We start from the raw sequence: 15715 nt of genomic DNA on the forward strand, positions 1-15715 counted from the left end.
TTCATGGAAGGAAGATGCTCTATAATCTGGAGTTAAATCAGTTTGTGGGACGACTGATCATATTTCACTTCTTAATTCCAACATTAGTTCATACCTGGTGGCAGACGGACTGAAATCAATGAATAATCATCAAAAAGAACGAAATAGACCAGACCACCTTTTAACACTGAAGCTCCTCAGATATATTCATGCAGAAATAATGATGACACATCAAAGCACAATCTGTCACATTGTTGCTTAATAATTAACATTTTAACAATCTGGTATTTCTTGTTATTCACCTTCATCTCCTAACTGTGGTTGTTTTCCTTTCTGTCTCTTTTGATTTTTCAGCTTTGTCCGTGAGTCGAAACGTAAAAAGCAGCGGTGGGTCACAATGGTGAGTGTCTCCTTAACCTCGGAGCGGGTTCAGATCCGAGCCGAGGACCCGGCGCGGCTCAGGATGGTCGAGCTTCCTGACCCGTGAAACAAAAGTACTCAACTCTGCCCGACCGCACGCCTCCCGACAGTAGAAGTCATTAAGGCCACGCTGTGATGCCACGCGCGCATCGTACGACGGCGGCCTGAGCCAGAGGGGGTTAAACAGTTCTGAGACCTCACTCTCTCTCTCTCTCTCTCTCTCTCTCTCTCTCTCTCTCTCTCTCCCTCTCTCCGGTTAAATCACTGCATTAAAGTCCCAGCGTGTCGCGGAATGGAACGGAGCCGACGGGCTCAAGGCTGCCGCATATCCTCCATGACAACCAGTGATCGATGACGAATGACGGCTCGCTCTAATGAAACCGGGCGAAGGGATTAAAAAAACAACCCCTCTATAACTCGCCAGGCCGTTAATACAATCCTCCGCCTCTCCTCCCTGTTCCTTCCTCCCTCTCTCCCTCTCTTCATGTTCTGCTGCTTTATTTAGTGGCGCCTTCGCGATGAACGACGACGGGAGCTTTTGTCATGAATACACGATATCAGTAACATCTGTGCTTGACGTCCAGCTCGATTAAGCTCTGGAAGGAGGCGTCCAGAACGAAGCTCACATCCATTACGGCCAACACTGAAGATTTCTATTAGAGGTGACCCTCGGAAAGGCCGTTTATTCAAACAAGTCGACAGAGAAAACTGACCTAAGTGGACGCAAAGCTCATTTAGAGGGACTGCAAATTCACAGCAAAATCGATTAGTCCTTTTGGGGAAAAAGGAGAGAAAGGGCAGCTATAATACATTTTTTATAGGGGTGAGGACACAAGGATGGACAGGCGCTACTTGTTGGAGGTAGTCCACTAAAGGTACTATCAGACTCAGAAGCTATCAGGACTTATTTCCCAATTCAGCAAGAAATCCAGTTAAATCTCCAAGTAGTTTGAACATTCAGGGAAAAGCAGAGAAAGACAAGCTACAACTAATTGTTTTGACTTGTGTTGGAGTAGCAGCCTGCCTGGAGCGAAGTCTGCCTTTGCTGAATGCAATCACCTCCAGGGTGCTCCTTCCTTATTGGACGGCAGCCATCTCAAACTAGTGCCTGTGAACAAAAGCCATTCTGGCTGGTGAATGAAGACAAACTCCACTCACTTCTACCTGCTTCAGCTCATGGGTACGGTCAATAACCTAATAAAGAGGAGGGTGATGTTAAACTCTGTCTTTCCTGTGCAAGTAGTCGCTCAGAGGGAGACGGAGTTTTTCCGAATCTCCACTTTGGCTGGAGTTTGCAGATATAATCGTTTTCAGTGGCTTATAGCTTTGGTTACATGTAAACAAAAGGCCTATTTAAATATCATAATTTTCACAGATTTTTTTTTTCATTGTCGTGTGAACAGGGCCTGAGACTGACTGCAGCTCAGTTTGCATATCAACATAACAGTGTTCTGCAGCTTCAAAACTGGAGTGAGAGAATAAAGAGCATCACTTGCAAAAGAACAAGCGAGGTGGAGGGCATGAAGGGACGGAAAAAGAAATGCTCTTTTGACAAATCCGTGGGTGAAAGAGTGAAGGGGCGAGATGAAGAGGGTGAAGCGGTAGGGAGGTGGAGGGGCGGGGGGCCCAGATGCTCAGATAAATTATTCACTTGGTTCTTCAACGCCGTCCTGCCAGCTGCCTTTCAGAAAGCCTGTCAGGTGCCCAGCAAGGACGGCATGGGAGGAGACGTGTCGCTCACGCCAGCGGGCAAGGAAAAGCAAGCGAGCGGCAGAGTCGAGGAAGAAAAGATGAAACTTTTAAAGAGCCGAGTTTTATGCACTGCGCCAGATGTTCATCAATTTGTGAATAAATGTATGTTCAAAACGTCGGCTGGCCTCAAACGATTCTACCCCCATTTAGCTCGAAATATGTTAACTTAGTCAAAGGCTCCTACAATGTACAACTGTATGAATTTGACCACGAAGTACTATGCAACAATAAAGTAATGCGGTATGTCGTCTGCATATGGCTTTAGGGGAGAAATAATAAACTGTTACTGGAACTGCCTCATTCTGTGTGTTGGATTTGAAGGCAGGGAAAACATTTGGTGTACGAATAGAATGGTTGAAGGAGATTTAACATTTTACCTCCTTTGGATTTCCTCTCACATGAAAAGACCATAATGACCATCATGAGTCTGAGGAAGTGGACTCATTGTGCTTCCTGATGCTGTGTGATGAGTTGTGGTCCTCCCCGATGAGGCCGGCAGATAGAGAGACACTCAGATTGTCTGTAACACACTGAGTGAACCCCCCCCCACCCCCCTGCTTTTATCTACAGACACTGGGTTTGCCTTCCAGCTGCTTCTGAGAGCCCACAGCATGCTGTGTTCTCACGAGTTTCTCCATTCATCAGCCAGGCAGCCACGTTTCAGCGGCCTACACTGCATTTCTCACATTGCACCACAAGAAATGCAGGACTTACAGTATATTCACAATATAAGTGTATTTTTCTGGTAGTGCAACAAGGTTTTAGGGTGTGTTTTTCTTTCTGTTACACAAACAGAGAAGTCCATAGTATACAGGTATCAGTTAGCTACCGAGGGACATAAATTGAAGGCGAAATAAAAATCAGTTAAATAACCGTGTCAAACTCTTTAAAACAAACATTTACGATCCGTCACATGATTCAGCTGTCTTTGTGCCATATTTAAGTTACTAGCTGACAACAAAGATGTCAGTGTTTCAAATTCAGTGTCTTTTAGGTTTTCATCTTGTTCAAACTACTTCAGATGTTTTGGCTATTGTTTAAGAATAAAGAAGTTATAGTTGGAAGAAGAATAATTATAAGATGTCTTTTCATCATTTTGGTCAATCTAACCCTCACTAAGGCCCCATTTACACGACATTTCAAGTGAAAACGTGTCATTTTTAAAATGTTTTCGTGTACCGGGACCAGAGATGTCATTGTGAGATTCTCTCACCTTTACTGAAACCTAAGAGCACCTAAACAAATAAAATCACTTATAAGCACTCAGAATCACCCAAAACATTGCTGGGAATACCAAAGCGGGATCCCAAAAAGGTATGGGGCTCTGAAATGAGACAATGTAGGTTTTCTGTTTTAATGTTTCACATCAAATTTATGTACCTGAAACTTACCAATGATAGACCATGAAAGGTGAAATTTCTGTTTGTGCAGCTTCAAAGGCAGAAAAATTCCATCAGAAAAACTCATGAGCAGCATTTGTATCCCGAAACAATGTCCCAGTTAAGTTGATTAATTAAAAGGCATTGCTATGCAAATAATAGTTTTTGTTGAGACCGTTTGTTTGCTGCTAATAGAAAACATTGAGTTGTTATGAGAGTCTGCCATTTACTCTACAAAAGAGGTTCGGTCAAAGCCCTTCAAAGTTTCCCTGGTGTTTTAATACATGTTCACAATCCAAAGAGAATTAACAGCCTTGGAGGACCAGATGGAATTATTGCACAAGTCAATAAAAGGTTTCATGCACTTAACTCGTACTCGAATGACTGTCGTCCCGGCGAGAGTCAATTCTGGATTTTTATTTTTTAAGAACCAAAAGCAATGTTTCCTCCACATCTTCCATCCATTCATCTTTTGTACTGCTTCATTCAGTTCAGTGTACAACACAGGTCAAATACACAGTTGCATCCACGCCTGAAGACAATTCATGGTCACCGAAAAGCCTCAAATGACTGATTTTGGACTGGATGAGGAAACCTGTCAGGAAAAGGCATCCCCACCCTGCACGTTGTAACCCAACATAAGTTACTGCGCAATCAGAAAACACTCAAGTTTGTTTTTTCCATCAATGTATTTGTCTTAAGTGCTCAAACTCTTGATTTTAAGAGTGAGCGACACCATCTAACAAGCCATCGGGCCTTGTGAATACTCAACATGTCCAACATTTGTCTTTATCCCCGCGGATTAGCTCTCGCTGCACCAGCTGATAAGTCAGCGACCAGAGATTTGGATGAATGACCTGAGATTTCCCATCGACCCTTCATCAGACTCGGAGAGAAAAGGCGAACGCCAGACCAAACAAACAAGCGAGAACTCAGACAAATGACCTCAGACTACCTGTTAAGCACCCCCTGCATGTCTCTGAATGCGGCGGTGTGACTTCCTGCTGTGACACTCACACTCCTCCGCTAAAATCTCCCCTGATTGTTAAGCTTTTCTCTAGAGTCTCGAAGTCTGAAGCTGTTCGGCGGGATGGCGTGCCACGTGTCTCCAGCTATCACGTGCGGAGTGACTGGATTTCCAGTGATTTCTAGGGCCACTTTCTGCTTCTTGTGTCGGGTTCCATTCAGGACATTTGCGTTTGGTATATTGTTCTTTTGCTTCTTTTTCAATTAATCTTGGACTTTTTGAAAAAGTTTGTTTGAGGGATGACTTTTCTCAGTCTTCTCTGCCAAGAACTGTTTAGAAATAAACCACTTTTCCGATAATATTTTCTTGGCTTTTTGTGCTGCCTGGTAGGCAAATTCCCAAAACGAAGCATGACAGCTCATCACATGGGGTAGAAATGTTTACCACTGATGGTTTTAAACACTTAACTCGGCCAAGCATGACAGTTGATTTTCAGGCTGATGGGCGCTAATTACGACAGTGTCTTAACTTGGTTTTCGAGGGCCAGCAGTGGTTGTGGAAATGGTAGCGCTGTTTAGCTACATCAACACCCAGAGGGCCGGCGGTGGAGGCTCACACCATCCGGCTCTGCCAATTTACAAAGCAGCTCCACCCGTCTGCAGCCCTGTGAGGAACCCAGCCGTCCTCGCAAATTCATACGAAGAGAATCCTGATTTGAGCAGACTAATTGACGTCACCAGTTCGCCTTTGGCGACGACTTGCGGATAAGAAGTTAACAGAGTGGCTCTCCAAGACTGTCTCTGCTTAATTAAAGCAGAACTTCGCAGTAGACAGGGAATAAACATTAGCGGTGGTTTAGGGATGGAAAGAGGGGACGTGTCTTCTCCGATGAACCTTGGGTTGACACTCATACACAACATAAATTGAATTTGTAAACATAAACAAAAACATAAACAAAGGTGGGTCAAAGGTACATTTACTACTGTTACATCACTTTTGTTTTTAATTATTGTTAGGATATTTAAATAGAACAACAATAGAGAAAGAATAATAATATAGAATTAAAATACTTCTGCATTTGGTGTATTTGCATACTTGAATCAGAATTAAAGTGTTCCCATCATGTTTCACATTGAGTGTTAATGTTATTATGAGATTTCTGTCTTTGGTTTCAAGCTCCTTGGTTTCCCCTCCTTGTGTCTGATTGCTGTTCGCTGATGTCTTTCACCTGTGTGATTATTTGCACCTTGTGGCTTTCCTATATATTGGGGCTTTTCTGGTGTGTCTTGTTTGCCGGTTCGTCTGTGATTCAGCGTTGGTTGCATCCATGCGATTTCTGCATTCTGTGTGCTCCAGGCTTTTCTCTGTGTTTGTAATTTTTTTTTCTTTTCTTGATGGCATGCTTTTGGTGGCCACTTGCTCCAGCTCCCTGTGGCAGTAGAGTCATGATTTCAATGAAGGGATCGTTATTGGGCTTTTTCATAACCTTGGTGACGACATCATCATTAGATTCAAGTATGCTAAAGCAGGGAGCGAGCTAAAACATGTAGGACACCAGCCCCACAGGACCGAGTTTGGACACCCCTGCTTCAAAGCAAGGTCCTGGAAATTTTAGCTTGTCTTAATAATTGTCCCGTGTTTCCATTCATAAGTATGAATAGTCATCTTTAACCTCTCAGTCATGACCATGTGTTGTTCTTCAGATTTACTCCATGAAACCTTAAAAAAAAGAAAAGGAAAAAAGTCCCTGAACAGGTCGGTCTTTTTCAATTCAAGGTCAGCGTGTAGTTATTATCCCGCTAATTTGGTCAGATTTACTTCTATGTTGATGAATCTCATCACAGATCAGGCTAATTGAAAGGGAAAATGCAATTGAATTATTTTTAAAAGATAATGTCATGTTCAATTGATTGTCCCTGAACGAGATGAAGTTCTGTCCTCTCATGAGGAAAATATGTACCTCATGATTTTAGGTTCGGAATGCACCAGAGACGCAGCATGGTATGGATTACAGGATTTAATGTTGCTGTTTATTCTTAACTCGGCATTCATTAAAAAAGAGCTTCAGCTTCCCCGGAGGTCGGCAGGTTCGGGAAGGAGGAGGCAAAGAGGATAGGACCAATTTTTCTTCCATTACCTGAGATTACGATGGCTGGGATGGCTTAGTCCGCTTCATTTCAGGTCCAAGGACACACAGACAATAGAGCTGGGCCTCCAAGCAGACAGGCACAGTAAAATAAGTCTGAAAAAGTGGAGCCGGGAGACGAGGTCATAGATTGGAGGCACAGGAGAGAGCAAGAGGTGGAAGGAAGGTTTTGAAGGAATAAAGAAAAGAGTGTCAGTCAGGTGACACTTGCAGCCACACAGACCACATCCCAGTTAATTTTTTAACAGAACATTGATTTACAGACACTCTTTTTCTTTTCTTTCCGGACTCCCAACAGACTGCTGTCTTTAAAGTGAACATGAAAAGTTTGTTCTCCATCACCTCAGGCCCTTGGCTGACTTTCTAATAAATCTAAAACACGTAGGTGCTGAATTAAAAACCACAAAACACCCCTGCTTTTTGAGAAGAAAGTCAATTTTGATCAAAAAAAAAACCAACTAAACTTTTCAAAGTAACCTGGACACCTTTGAATAGTTCGGCTTGAGGGTTGATGTTTGTTGCAGAGGTTGTAAAGAAATTAAACAAATGTGTTAAACTACAGCTCATACAGCCATCGTTTACAGTTTTGATCAGCTCAGGGCTTTGGGTGCAGCCATACGTCATACGTATGATGACAGTGCACCGTGGTTTTGGTCTCAGGTTTACAGTCTTTAAATCTTTCCAATGAAACAATGTAAATATAACATAGATGTCCATTCTTGGTGGTCTGCAGAGGCATGCTGCCTTATGATGGCCTGGGCAAACAGCATGGCTCACATCATGACTGGGCCATTTAGTGGGAGTTAAATAGAGGTATTCATACAAAATAAACAAAAAAGTTGTTGACTCAAAATGCATGACACAGATAAATATAAACAGTCTGTTTCTCTACCTGAGAGCCAATAATTTTCCACTGTTTACATGAAGCTTTAAAGTGAAAATTGTAAACGACCATTGTGTTCTGGGTGTTGGTTTACATTGGAGTCATTGAAAATGTCCCTTTTTGGAAATGACTTGCACCGTGGAACATTTTGAAAATCACAGTCGCCATTTCCGTATAAACTTGAAAGGCACAACTTTCCTGAAGTGCAAGGCACAAGACTGGAGCATTGTTTGTGTTGCCAAGCGAAACAAAAGCTTAGGCTAAAGCTAACAGCAGAGAGAGACAGCAACTCCGGAATCGTTTCCTTCTCCGGCGGCAGAAGCCCATCCTCTGTTGTGTTTGTGTGTACACTTTGCAAAGCACACACACAGCTTTGTTCCTCCCATGGTGGACAATGAGGAATTATCTCATTCACGCACAAACACACTGACATGGCGCACGGCGGCGAAACCAAACAGCACAACAAAGGGAATAATCAAAGCATGTCCTCCACACTAACAGCTGAATCCTATTCTCCATTCACAAAAAAAAAAGAAGAAGAAAACGCCCAACATCAAAAGTATGTTTTTTTTTTTAATGAGGCGGCATGTCGAGAAGAAGGAATCATTGAAATTGTTTACGGCGTTTTCCCGCTTTTTAATTAAAGCGAGCCCGGCGCCGTCTGGGGTGGAAAATGTGCTCCGTTCAGTGGAACGGATACCTCGGCCGTGATGAATGAGCTGTCATCCCCAATTGTTGCTGAACCTCTGTCTCCTTGACACCCGGCGATTCCCGCTGCAGCGAGTCCGGGGGTCGGAGGTCTTGCCGTTAGCAGCGATGCTAATTTGGGCGCCGGTCCAGGTGATCTCTGGGGTGATGGCGAAGAATAACACGAAGAAGAATAAAGTATATCAGAGTCAGAATCAAAGCTGCTCTGATCTGCTTTTACTGGAACAAAGTCAAAGCGAGCCTCTAGCAGCCCGAAGCGCCCGGAAGCTTCTGGAACTGAACGAGGCCGCGGGGGAGAAAGTTTGGCGGCGTGGCGACAGGTGACATTCCCGCAGCTCAGTCCACGGGGGGGCAATTCCCCCTCCTGCCACAATGGACATCAAAGAGCAAGTCTCGGAAGAACAAATCTGCGCTCATATCTGACGGACAGTTTGGCTTTGAAGGTCGGCCTGGAAAGTCGCGATAAGTCTCCCTTCAATCTTGCCGTCACGCAACGTCGGGGGAGTCGGGCGGACGCTCGCAAAAATCCTACGAGGTGTTTGAATCAGTCAGGGTTTAGAAAAATGGACAGAAGTCCAGTTAATTTAGTTTTATTTCACACTGATGGGCCAAAGCATTATGAAGTGATATAGTAACATCTGTTTGTGTGAGAGTGTCCAAACTTTTCCCACTCAAGAAGTCTCTACTTTTTTAGTCAACAGCAGCAATATTTCTGTTTGATCTCCTCTTTTTCATCGAGAGTCTGACTAAGAGCCATTTCCGGAAAGCCCGGGTCACTACAAATAACATGAATAACATTTTGGGGAATTTGCCGTCAGGTCGCTATTTGTATTACTCGGGAGACCGGAAGTAAGTTTGCTTCTAGTTCAAGCTCCATCTAGTGTTAAATCGCAAGTTTATGTGGGCCATATTTCCCTGGCAGATGTTCCTGAGCCCCAGAATGCCACTTAAAAACCAAAAACTCTGCTTATTTTTAACAACAACTTTATTTATCCACAAGGGGCAATTAATTTGTAACTTCCCAGAGTACATTTACATGCATGCAAACATTCAGCCAGAACATAAATACTCAGTAATTCAATCATCAATCTGGCAAGGAAGTGAGTGTGGGACATAGAGAAATGTAAGAATAGCTAAATAAAAACCACATTTGATAAAGCACTAACGTTTGAAAAAGAAATAAAGGAGAAAGGAAAAAAAAAGAAAAAAAAATATATATATATCTGCCGAGAAAACAAAATCACATTGTGTAAAAATAATGTGTGGTTTCCTCACTCAGTTGTATTTCTGTGTGATATCAACAACCCATCCCATTGTGTACTCGGGCGGAGACACGTCATTGCTGTGCACAGAGGTGCAACGTGCTAATCGGTACGAGTCGCACATCTTGAGGTTATCTCATTGGGTCACCTTGGCCTGTCTGCATAATCAGCTGCTCGCCATGTAGCGTCATGCATCTTATTTTGACAGTCACCCAGTTGGCTTGAGGCAGAAAGTATGAAATATACAAGAAGCGGTATGAACCAAGTGTACATTGGATGATTCCTGCCTGAGTTAGACAGAATTAAAGGGCTATGGATCAGTCACAGGAAAACTCATCAGCGGTGTCTGGACACACCGTATAGGTGTATTTTATAACGTGTTTCAGCCTGTGTGTGAACCAGACTACAGCATAATAAATTCCTCTTGTGTAGCTTGCTTTGTTTATCTCCAGAGTTATTTTTTTCAAGGTTATTGCGGAGCCACTGCTTCAGGATATTGTACCCCGGAGCTACTCACAATAAGGTTGCTTTTCCACATTTTATTTATTTCACCATAGCGTTATTGTTTTAACCTTTGCCATTAATACACTCGATGTCAGCTCAAACTCATCCACTCATGGTCCAGCATTTGGTTGATTGAAAAAGATCGGGTTGTCCTCATATGTACTCAACCAGAGTGTTTTCCTTTTGACATTACAAGCCAAATGGCTTTAAATCAACATGGGGTCTCATTCAAACACTTAGAAACGGAAAGAATGTCTATCAAAATGTAAACAATGATATAAAAAATTACATAAACAGGCAATCCAATTTGTTGAAAAGTGGCATTCATTGTTTTTTCCCACAATACCTCAGAATTTGTATTAATCATCCTGCTGCACAGTGTGTCAGCACATCTTAACTTGGATTGTGTTGCTGTTCTTGACTACTGATAGTTCGGAAGAAATCTGTGAATTTTCAAATGTGGTCTCCTGCCTAATGAAGAGGTCAAGACAAACTGTTTGGTTTGTAGGTGCACAAATTATCATCTTGAGACGATGATGACATGACGACAACCATTTCCCAGACCCTCCATGGCGGAACAGGAAGTGGCCATGAGCGCCGAAACTCTGGAGAATTTAGAGTAAAACTCTACAGCTACCAGACCAATTAGCTATTAGCCTCAGGCACCTGAAGGAAAGCAAATCCATAGAGACCGCCTTCTGACGGACATGCTTCACCTTTTGGGATCGACATTGCATTGTAGAGGGGGGGCGGGTGACTCGGTCCAGGCCATTACTGGCCGCCTGGAGGAGCTTCACAACCTCAACAAGTAACGTCATAGCAGCACAACAGCCTCTTCTGCCCTCAGGGAGGATTCATCCCCAACAGACTGAGAAGCAGATTTTCCATGAGGCGACTGAATGACAAATAGTGAAGTTTGATCTTGCATATCTGCAATAATGCAGAAAACGTTCCCCTCATTAAGATCGCTTTATCACGAAACAGCATCGTGTTTTCGCATCAGACTCGTTTCTCATTCGGATGGAAGAGTTTTGAAAATGACACACAGAATTATACACGGAGGAAACAGTGCAATGGGAACGTTCTTTCAACTGTCTTTGTAGTGCTGCTGCAGTACCACAGAAAAACCTCCCTTTACTAAATGTATTAGACCCACAAGCAAGAAAAATGTTCCCTCTGGACAAATAAATGAGACGTGCACACCAGCGAGGCTTATATATGATTTTTTCCTCTTCCTCGGGCAGCGTTCTGATAGATGCAAGTTATACTCAGGTGTGACTTATAGTCCAGAAAATATGACGGGCTTTTACGTACTACTGCTTGCTGTAATTGCTTCTCCCATCAGCTGATGCAGTCAGCAGTTTTGACACAATGCCCCGATAAACTCCCGTGTCTCAGAAGGATATGTGGGTCAGTGTGACGCAATCAGCAGGATGCTGTAAGATCCTCTTGACAGCTAATCCATGCAGAATTCACCGCTGTGGCACCGGCTGCACAAACCGAGCTGCAGCTACTGGCTGCAGCGTCCCGCCTCACGACGAGTTATGACGAGCAATTGTTTACTTCAGTGCTGACTAAAATGGCTAAAACTGCTTGAATCTTTTAACGTAAAATTGATAAAACCGCATTTTTGGCTGTTGAGCCACTTGGGTACGGGGCGAAACGTCTTCCGAGACATATGACCAAGTCAAGTTGACTTGATGCATATACTTTGAAACGTGTCCTACCTGAACACACAGAATATTTATCAACACTTCATTGAACAGCCCAATTCCCCTCTGGCTCCGTCTCCATAGTGTTTTTAGGCCATCAACTTGCAAAATGCTGCAGAGAATGTTCGTATATATTTGTCAGTTGGATTCAGAATATAACCCTTCATCAGTTTGATGCCTTTCTTATCCCTCACTCGAACATTTACCAGTGCAAGTGAAGTGGTCCTCGTGAAAAATACCCGCTTGAGCTCTGACTGTAATCTTATAGAGCCAGTAGCAGTGCGACCTCTTTGAAGAGAAGCCAAATTTCACCCTCCGGTACCATTAATCTGACTGACTGCTGACTGATTCAGGTCTCGCTTAAAAGAAACGTATCGGTGGCCCTTCCCGCTCTCTCCTGCCCTTTTGATATTCATCACTCCCACAGATCTCGGCGACGAGGAGAAGACACAGCTGGCAATCAGGCAGTGAGAGGACGGAACGGGAATTATTGCGACAAACGTGAGGACACTCAAACGTTTAAGTGTCATCTCGTCTGAAAGAAGTGACGCCGCGCCATTGGGCTCAAATCATCTCAGAGTGGATGTTGTTCATATCCTGGAGAATGGAAGCATTGATTACAAAGTGAACCCCACATGTGATCTCATTAGCAAAGACCTTGAGAATAATCAAAGGTTCAGTATGTATAAGTTCAGAATTTATAATTCTATTCTGAAATATATCAGTAACGGCTGTGAATTGATGTATTGACCCTTTCAAGCACCAAATTATTTCCCTTTATGGTCAATTAGTTGCATTTTATTTTAACTAATTCACTGAGGTTATTTCTAAACAAGCTTTTCTTTTCACGCTCCAATGTGAAATAAAAACTATGTCTCCTGGGATTTTAAAGGCTTCCTCTCTGTGCACAAATTACAAGGGATTATTAACATAACATCATACCGTCCATCAACAAAGAAGGCTAATTGGCAAAAAAAAAAAAGAAAGGGACATTTATTTATAGAGCATCATTGAAACACAAGGAAATTCACAGTGTTTTACAAAAAAATGCAAGAAATACATTTAAACTTTATAAAGAAATAAACGAAATACATTAAAACAAGCAATTAAGGCTATTTCACATTTAAAATAACAACAAACTCTGCTGGATCAAGATCATCAACACTGCAGTTACATCTGGACATTTGCTCATTTGACTTGATGACCGTCCTCTCTCTGGAACAAAAGTCGAGGAAGTACGTATTTCTGAAGGCGGTCCATCTCCGCCTCACCAGAAACGTGCCAAGGAGGAGGAGCGAGCACTTTATAATCACTCCTGGTCTTCTTTTGAAGGACTGTTACAGCAAATCCAATGTGACCCTCAAAGAAACAAGGCGCTTCCGTCGCACTTCAATCAAGTTGCTCAACACTTACAAGGTGACAGCAGACGGACTGCGGAAGGACGCTGGTGAAAGGCGGCCGACGGACTCTGCTGCTTCGCGGCCGACACCCGAGACGCCGGTCCGTCTGTTCCCGTCTCTGTGAAGTCATCCCATTAGAGTCAACGGGCCCCCTCGCGTTCCCTGTGGATTTATCGGGCGAGCGTCGCTGTAGATATAAACAGGAAATTAAAGTAGTATCACAGTCACCGATCAACAAATCAAACACCTCCGTGTTCTTGGTGGCCTATCGGCCGTAAATCCAGATGTTTGCTCCTGGAATGACAGCTGTGGAAATTACAGCACGCGCCTCAATAAAACACTGAAGGCTTTGTGAGCGGGCGACCGCCGAGCCACGGAACACAATATAAAAAAAAAGAAAAAAAGATAGTGTTTAATTTCATTTCGGTTGTAAAACCGCCCCGTTACAGCCACGGCACAAAGTCCTAAACTCCTCCATACTTTACATCCCGGTGTAACCCAGGGATTTGTTACGTGCCATAAATTTTGTCAGCTTTTAGTGCCGGCGAGGAAATATATGGCCGCAGAAACTGCACAGTTCGTGCACAGCACGTGTGAGCGGGGCCATAAACACAAGTGATGGGGGCTCGGGGGGATTGAAATGGGGAGGTCAGGGTCAATGACGGCGCGTATAACAAGTGTTACGTTGAATTGTGGTTTCCTATCGTCTGTACATCCCTGAGTGGTTTCTCCTAAACAGGATTTTATCAGGCCCTGGCGTCGACGCGGCGGAGACCAAACGCACCTGCCAAACCGTTGAAAACAACACATTCAGACTGAGCATGACGTGCAAAAAATAACCCAGACCCATATTTTCTGACTGAACTACTGTAATTCCATTTTGACTGACTTTTTTTTAAATTTATTTAAGCCACTTTCCTCCCTCCAACTGGTACAAACTGCAGTAGTTTGACTTCTCACAGGCACTAACTGGCAACGTCACATCGCTTCAAACTAAACTTTTCTCTACTTTTCCCCGCAATTGATTTCCACATTTGATTGATCCCTTTTAAAGCTCGCAGGCGTTTTGGCCGAACATTACATCGTGATAATGCTGACAGCTTATGCTCCGGCCTGTGGCTTTACATTTTCAGAGGGGAGCCTTTCGATTGGAGCGGAAAGTGAAGCTTTTTCTATCAAAACTTTTTGACTTTTTTGTCTTTCTGAAGAAATAAGGCTACCAGAACGAGTGATGGCTTCTAATTCAGTATTGAAAAGGGATATTTAAAGGTGTGACAGTGGTGTCGAGGTTATGGGTGGCCAAGGAATATTGATCCAATTTGCCAGTTAAAGGCCATTGTAGTCTTCAAGGATCGACCGCAGACTTACTGTATTTCAATGGAGTTTCAGAGCAGTATTGTTCTCTGTGTGCAGTTGTTTTTAGAACAAAAACAACCAGCAGCATCAACTTGTGGCCTGGCGTGCTTGCTCCATCGCTTTCTGCGTTTCTGTCGTTTCTGTGTAAACACACACATCTTTTTTAAAATGTTGGTTTGGAAACGCAAAAACCAATGCTTATTCAACCTAATTTGTTGCCATCCTTTTTGAAGATGCACAACAAATATCGATTATTTATTAAGTTTTATTAAGTTTTCAAATAAACAGATGTATGTTCAATAGTATGTTAAACAATATATCAGTATCTTTAAATAAACAGTAAAAGGAAAACACAACTTGAACATAGTGAAAACTAACACAAACTCAGCTTCGCCATTCAACAGTTTACAAAAAATAAATAAATAAATAAATAGATAAACAAGGTATAAATATGAAGTAATTATACTACAGTGTACAGGCGGGTTATAAAGCACACGGGAAGGAAAATTGACCAAGAATGCATACATGTCACCATAAACATGAGAGACCCAGAGGAGGACAATACACATATCACTTCCATAGCATTTAGTCTGAGTGAAATGTAATTAATCAAAGATGAATAAAAGGGAAAACAATAAATAATAGAAAACCCTGGTGTTTCCACAGACATTATGAGTCATCCTGTAAATAGAGAAGGATGGAAGAACATGCAAATCATGAGCCACTGCACCATTACCCAGAAAGAAATGGTGACAGACTTGACTCATCAACTCTTCACTGACAGAGGTAGAAGACAATATATCCCTCCATTCCTTGTGTACAATTCCTTAAAATCCCTGCTAATGAATGTCACAAATAGCAGACTCTCCACTCAATAAAGGAAGGCTTCACTGTACTTGATGTTAATCCTCAACCACAGCTCAGCGTTTTCGCTCACCTCCTTCCACCGCACAAGGCTTTGAGGTTTTAAATTCGTCTCGACTGACCTCAACCGACGGCGGCCGGCGTGTCCCCGTACGCACGAGAAATTTGCGAGGAGCGCGTCATTAAAATGCATCTGAACGCCTCGGCTCGGGCTGGAAGCTGGAGTGCTGCCAACCCGCCGCTCCTCCACGACGCAGATATTATCGTCAAACCCCAAATTAACCTCCGTCAGCGTTGCCTTTGGGGTGAACGCACCCGGTTGTTCTGCTCTGATGGAAAAGACCTTCCATTCCAAACTGAAAGTCTTTGTTACCCTCATGACT

This window comes from Blennius ocellaris, assembly GCF_963422515.1.
Source record: "Blennius ocellaris genome assembly, chromosome: 21".
Lineage (NCBI taxonomy): Eukaryota > Metazoa > Chordata > Actinopteri > Blenniiformes > Blenniidae > Blennius > Blennius ocellaris.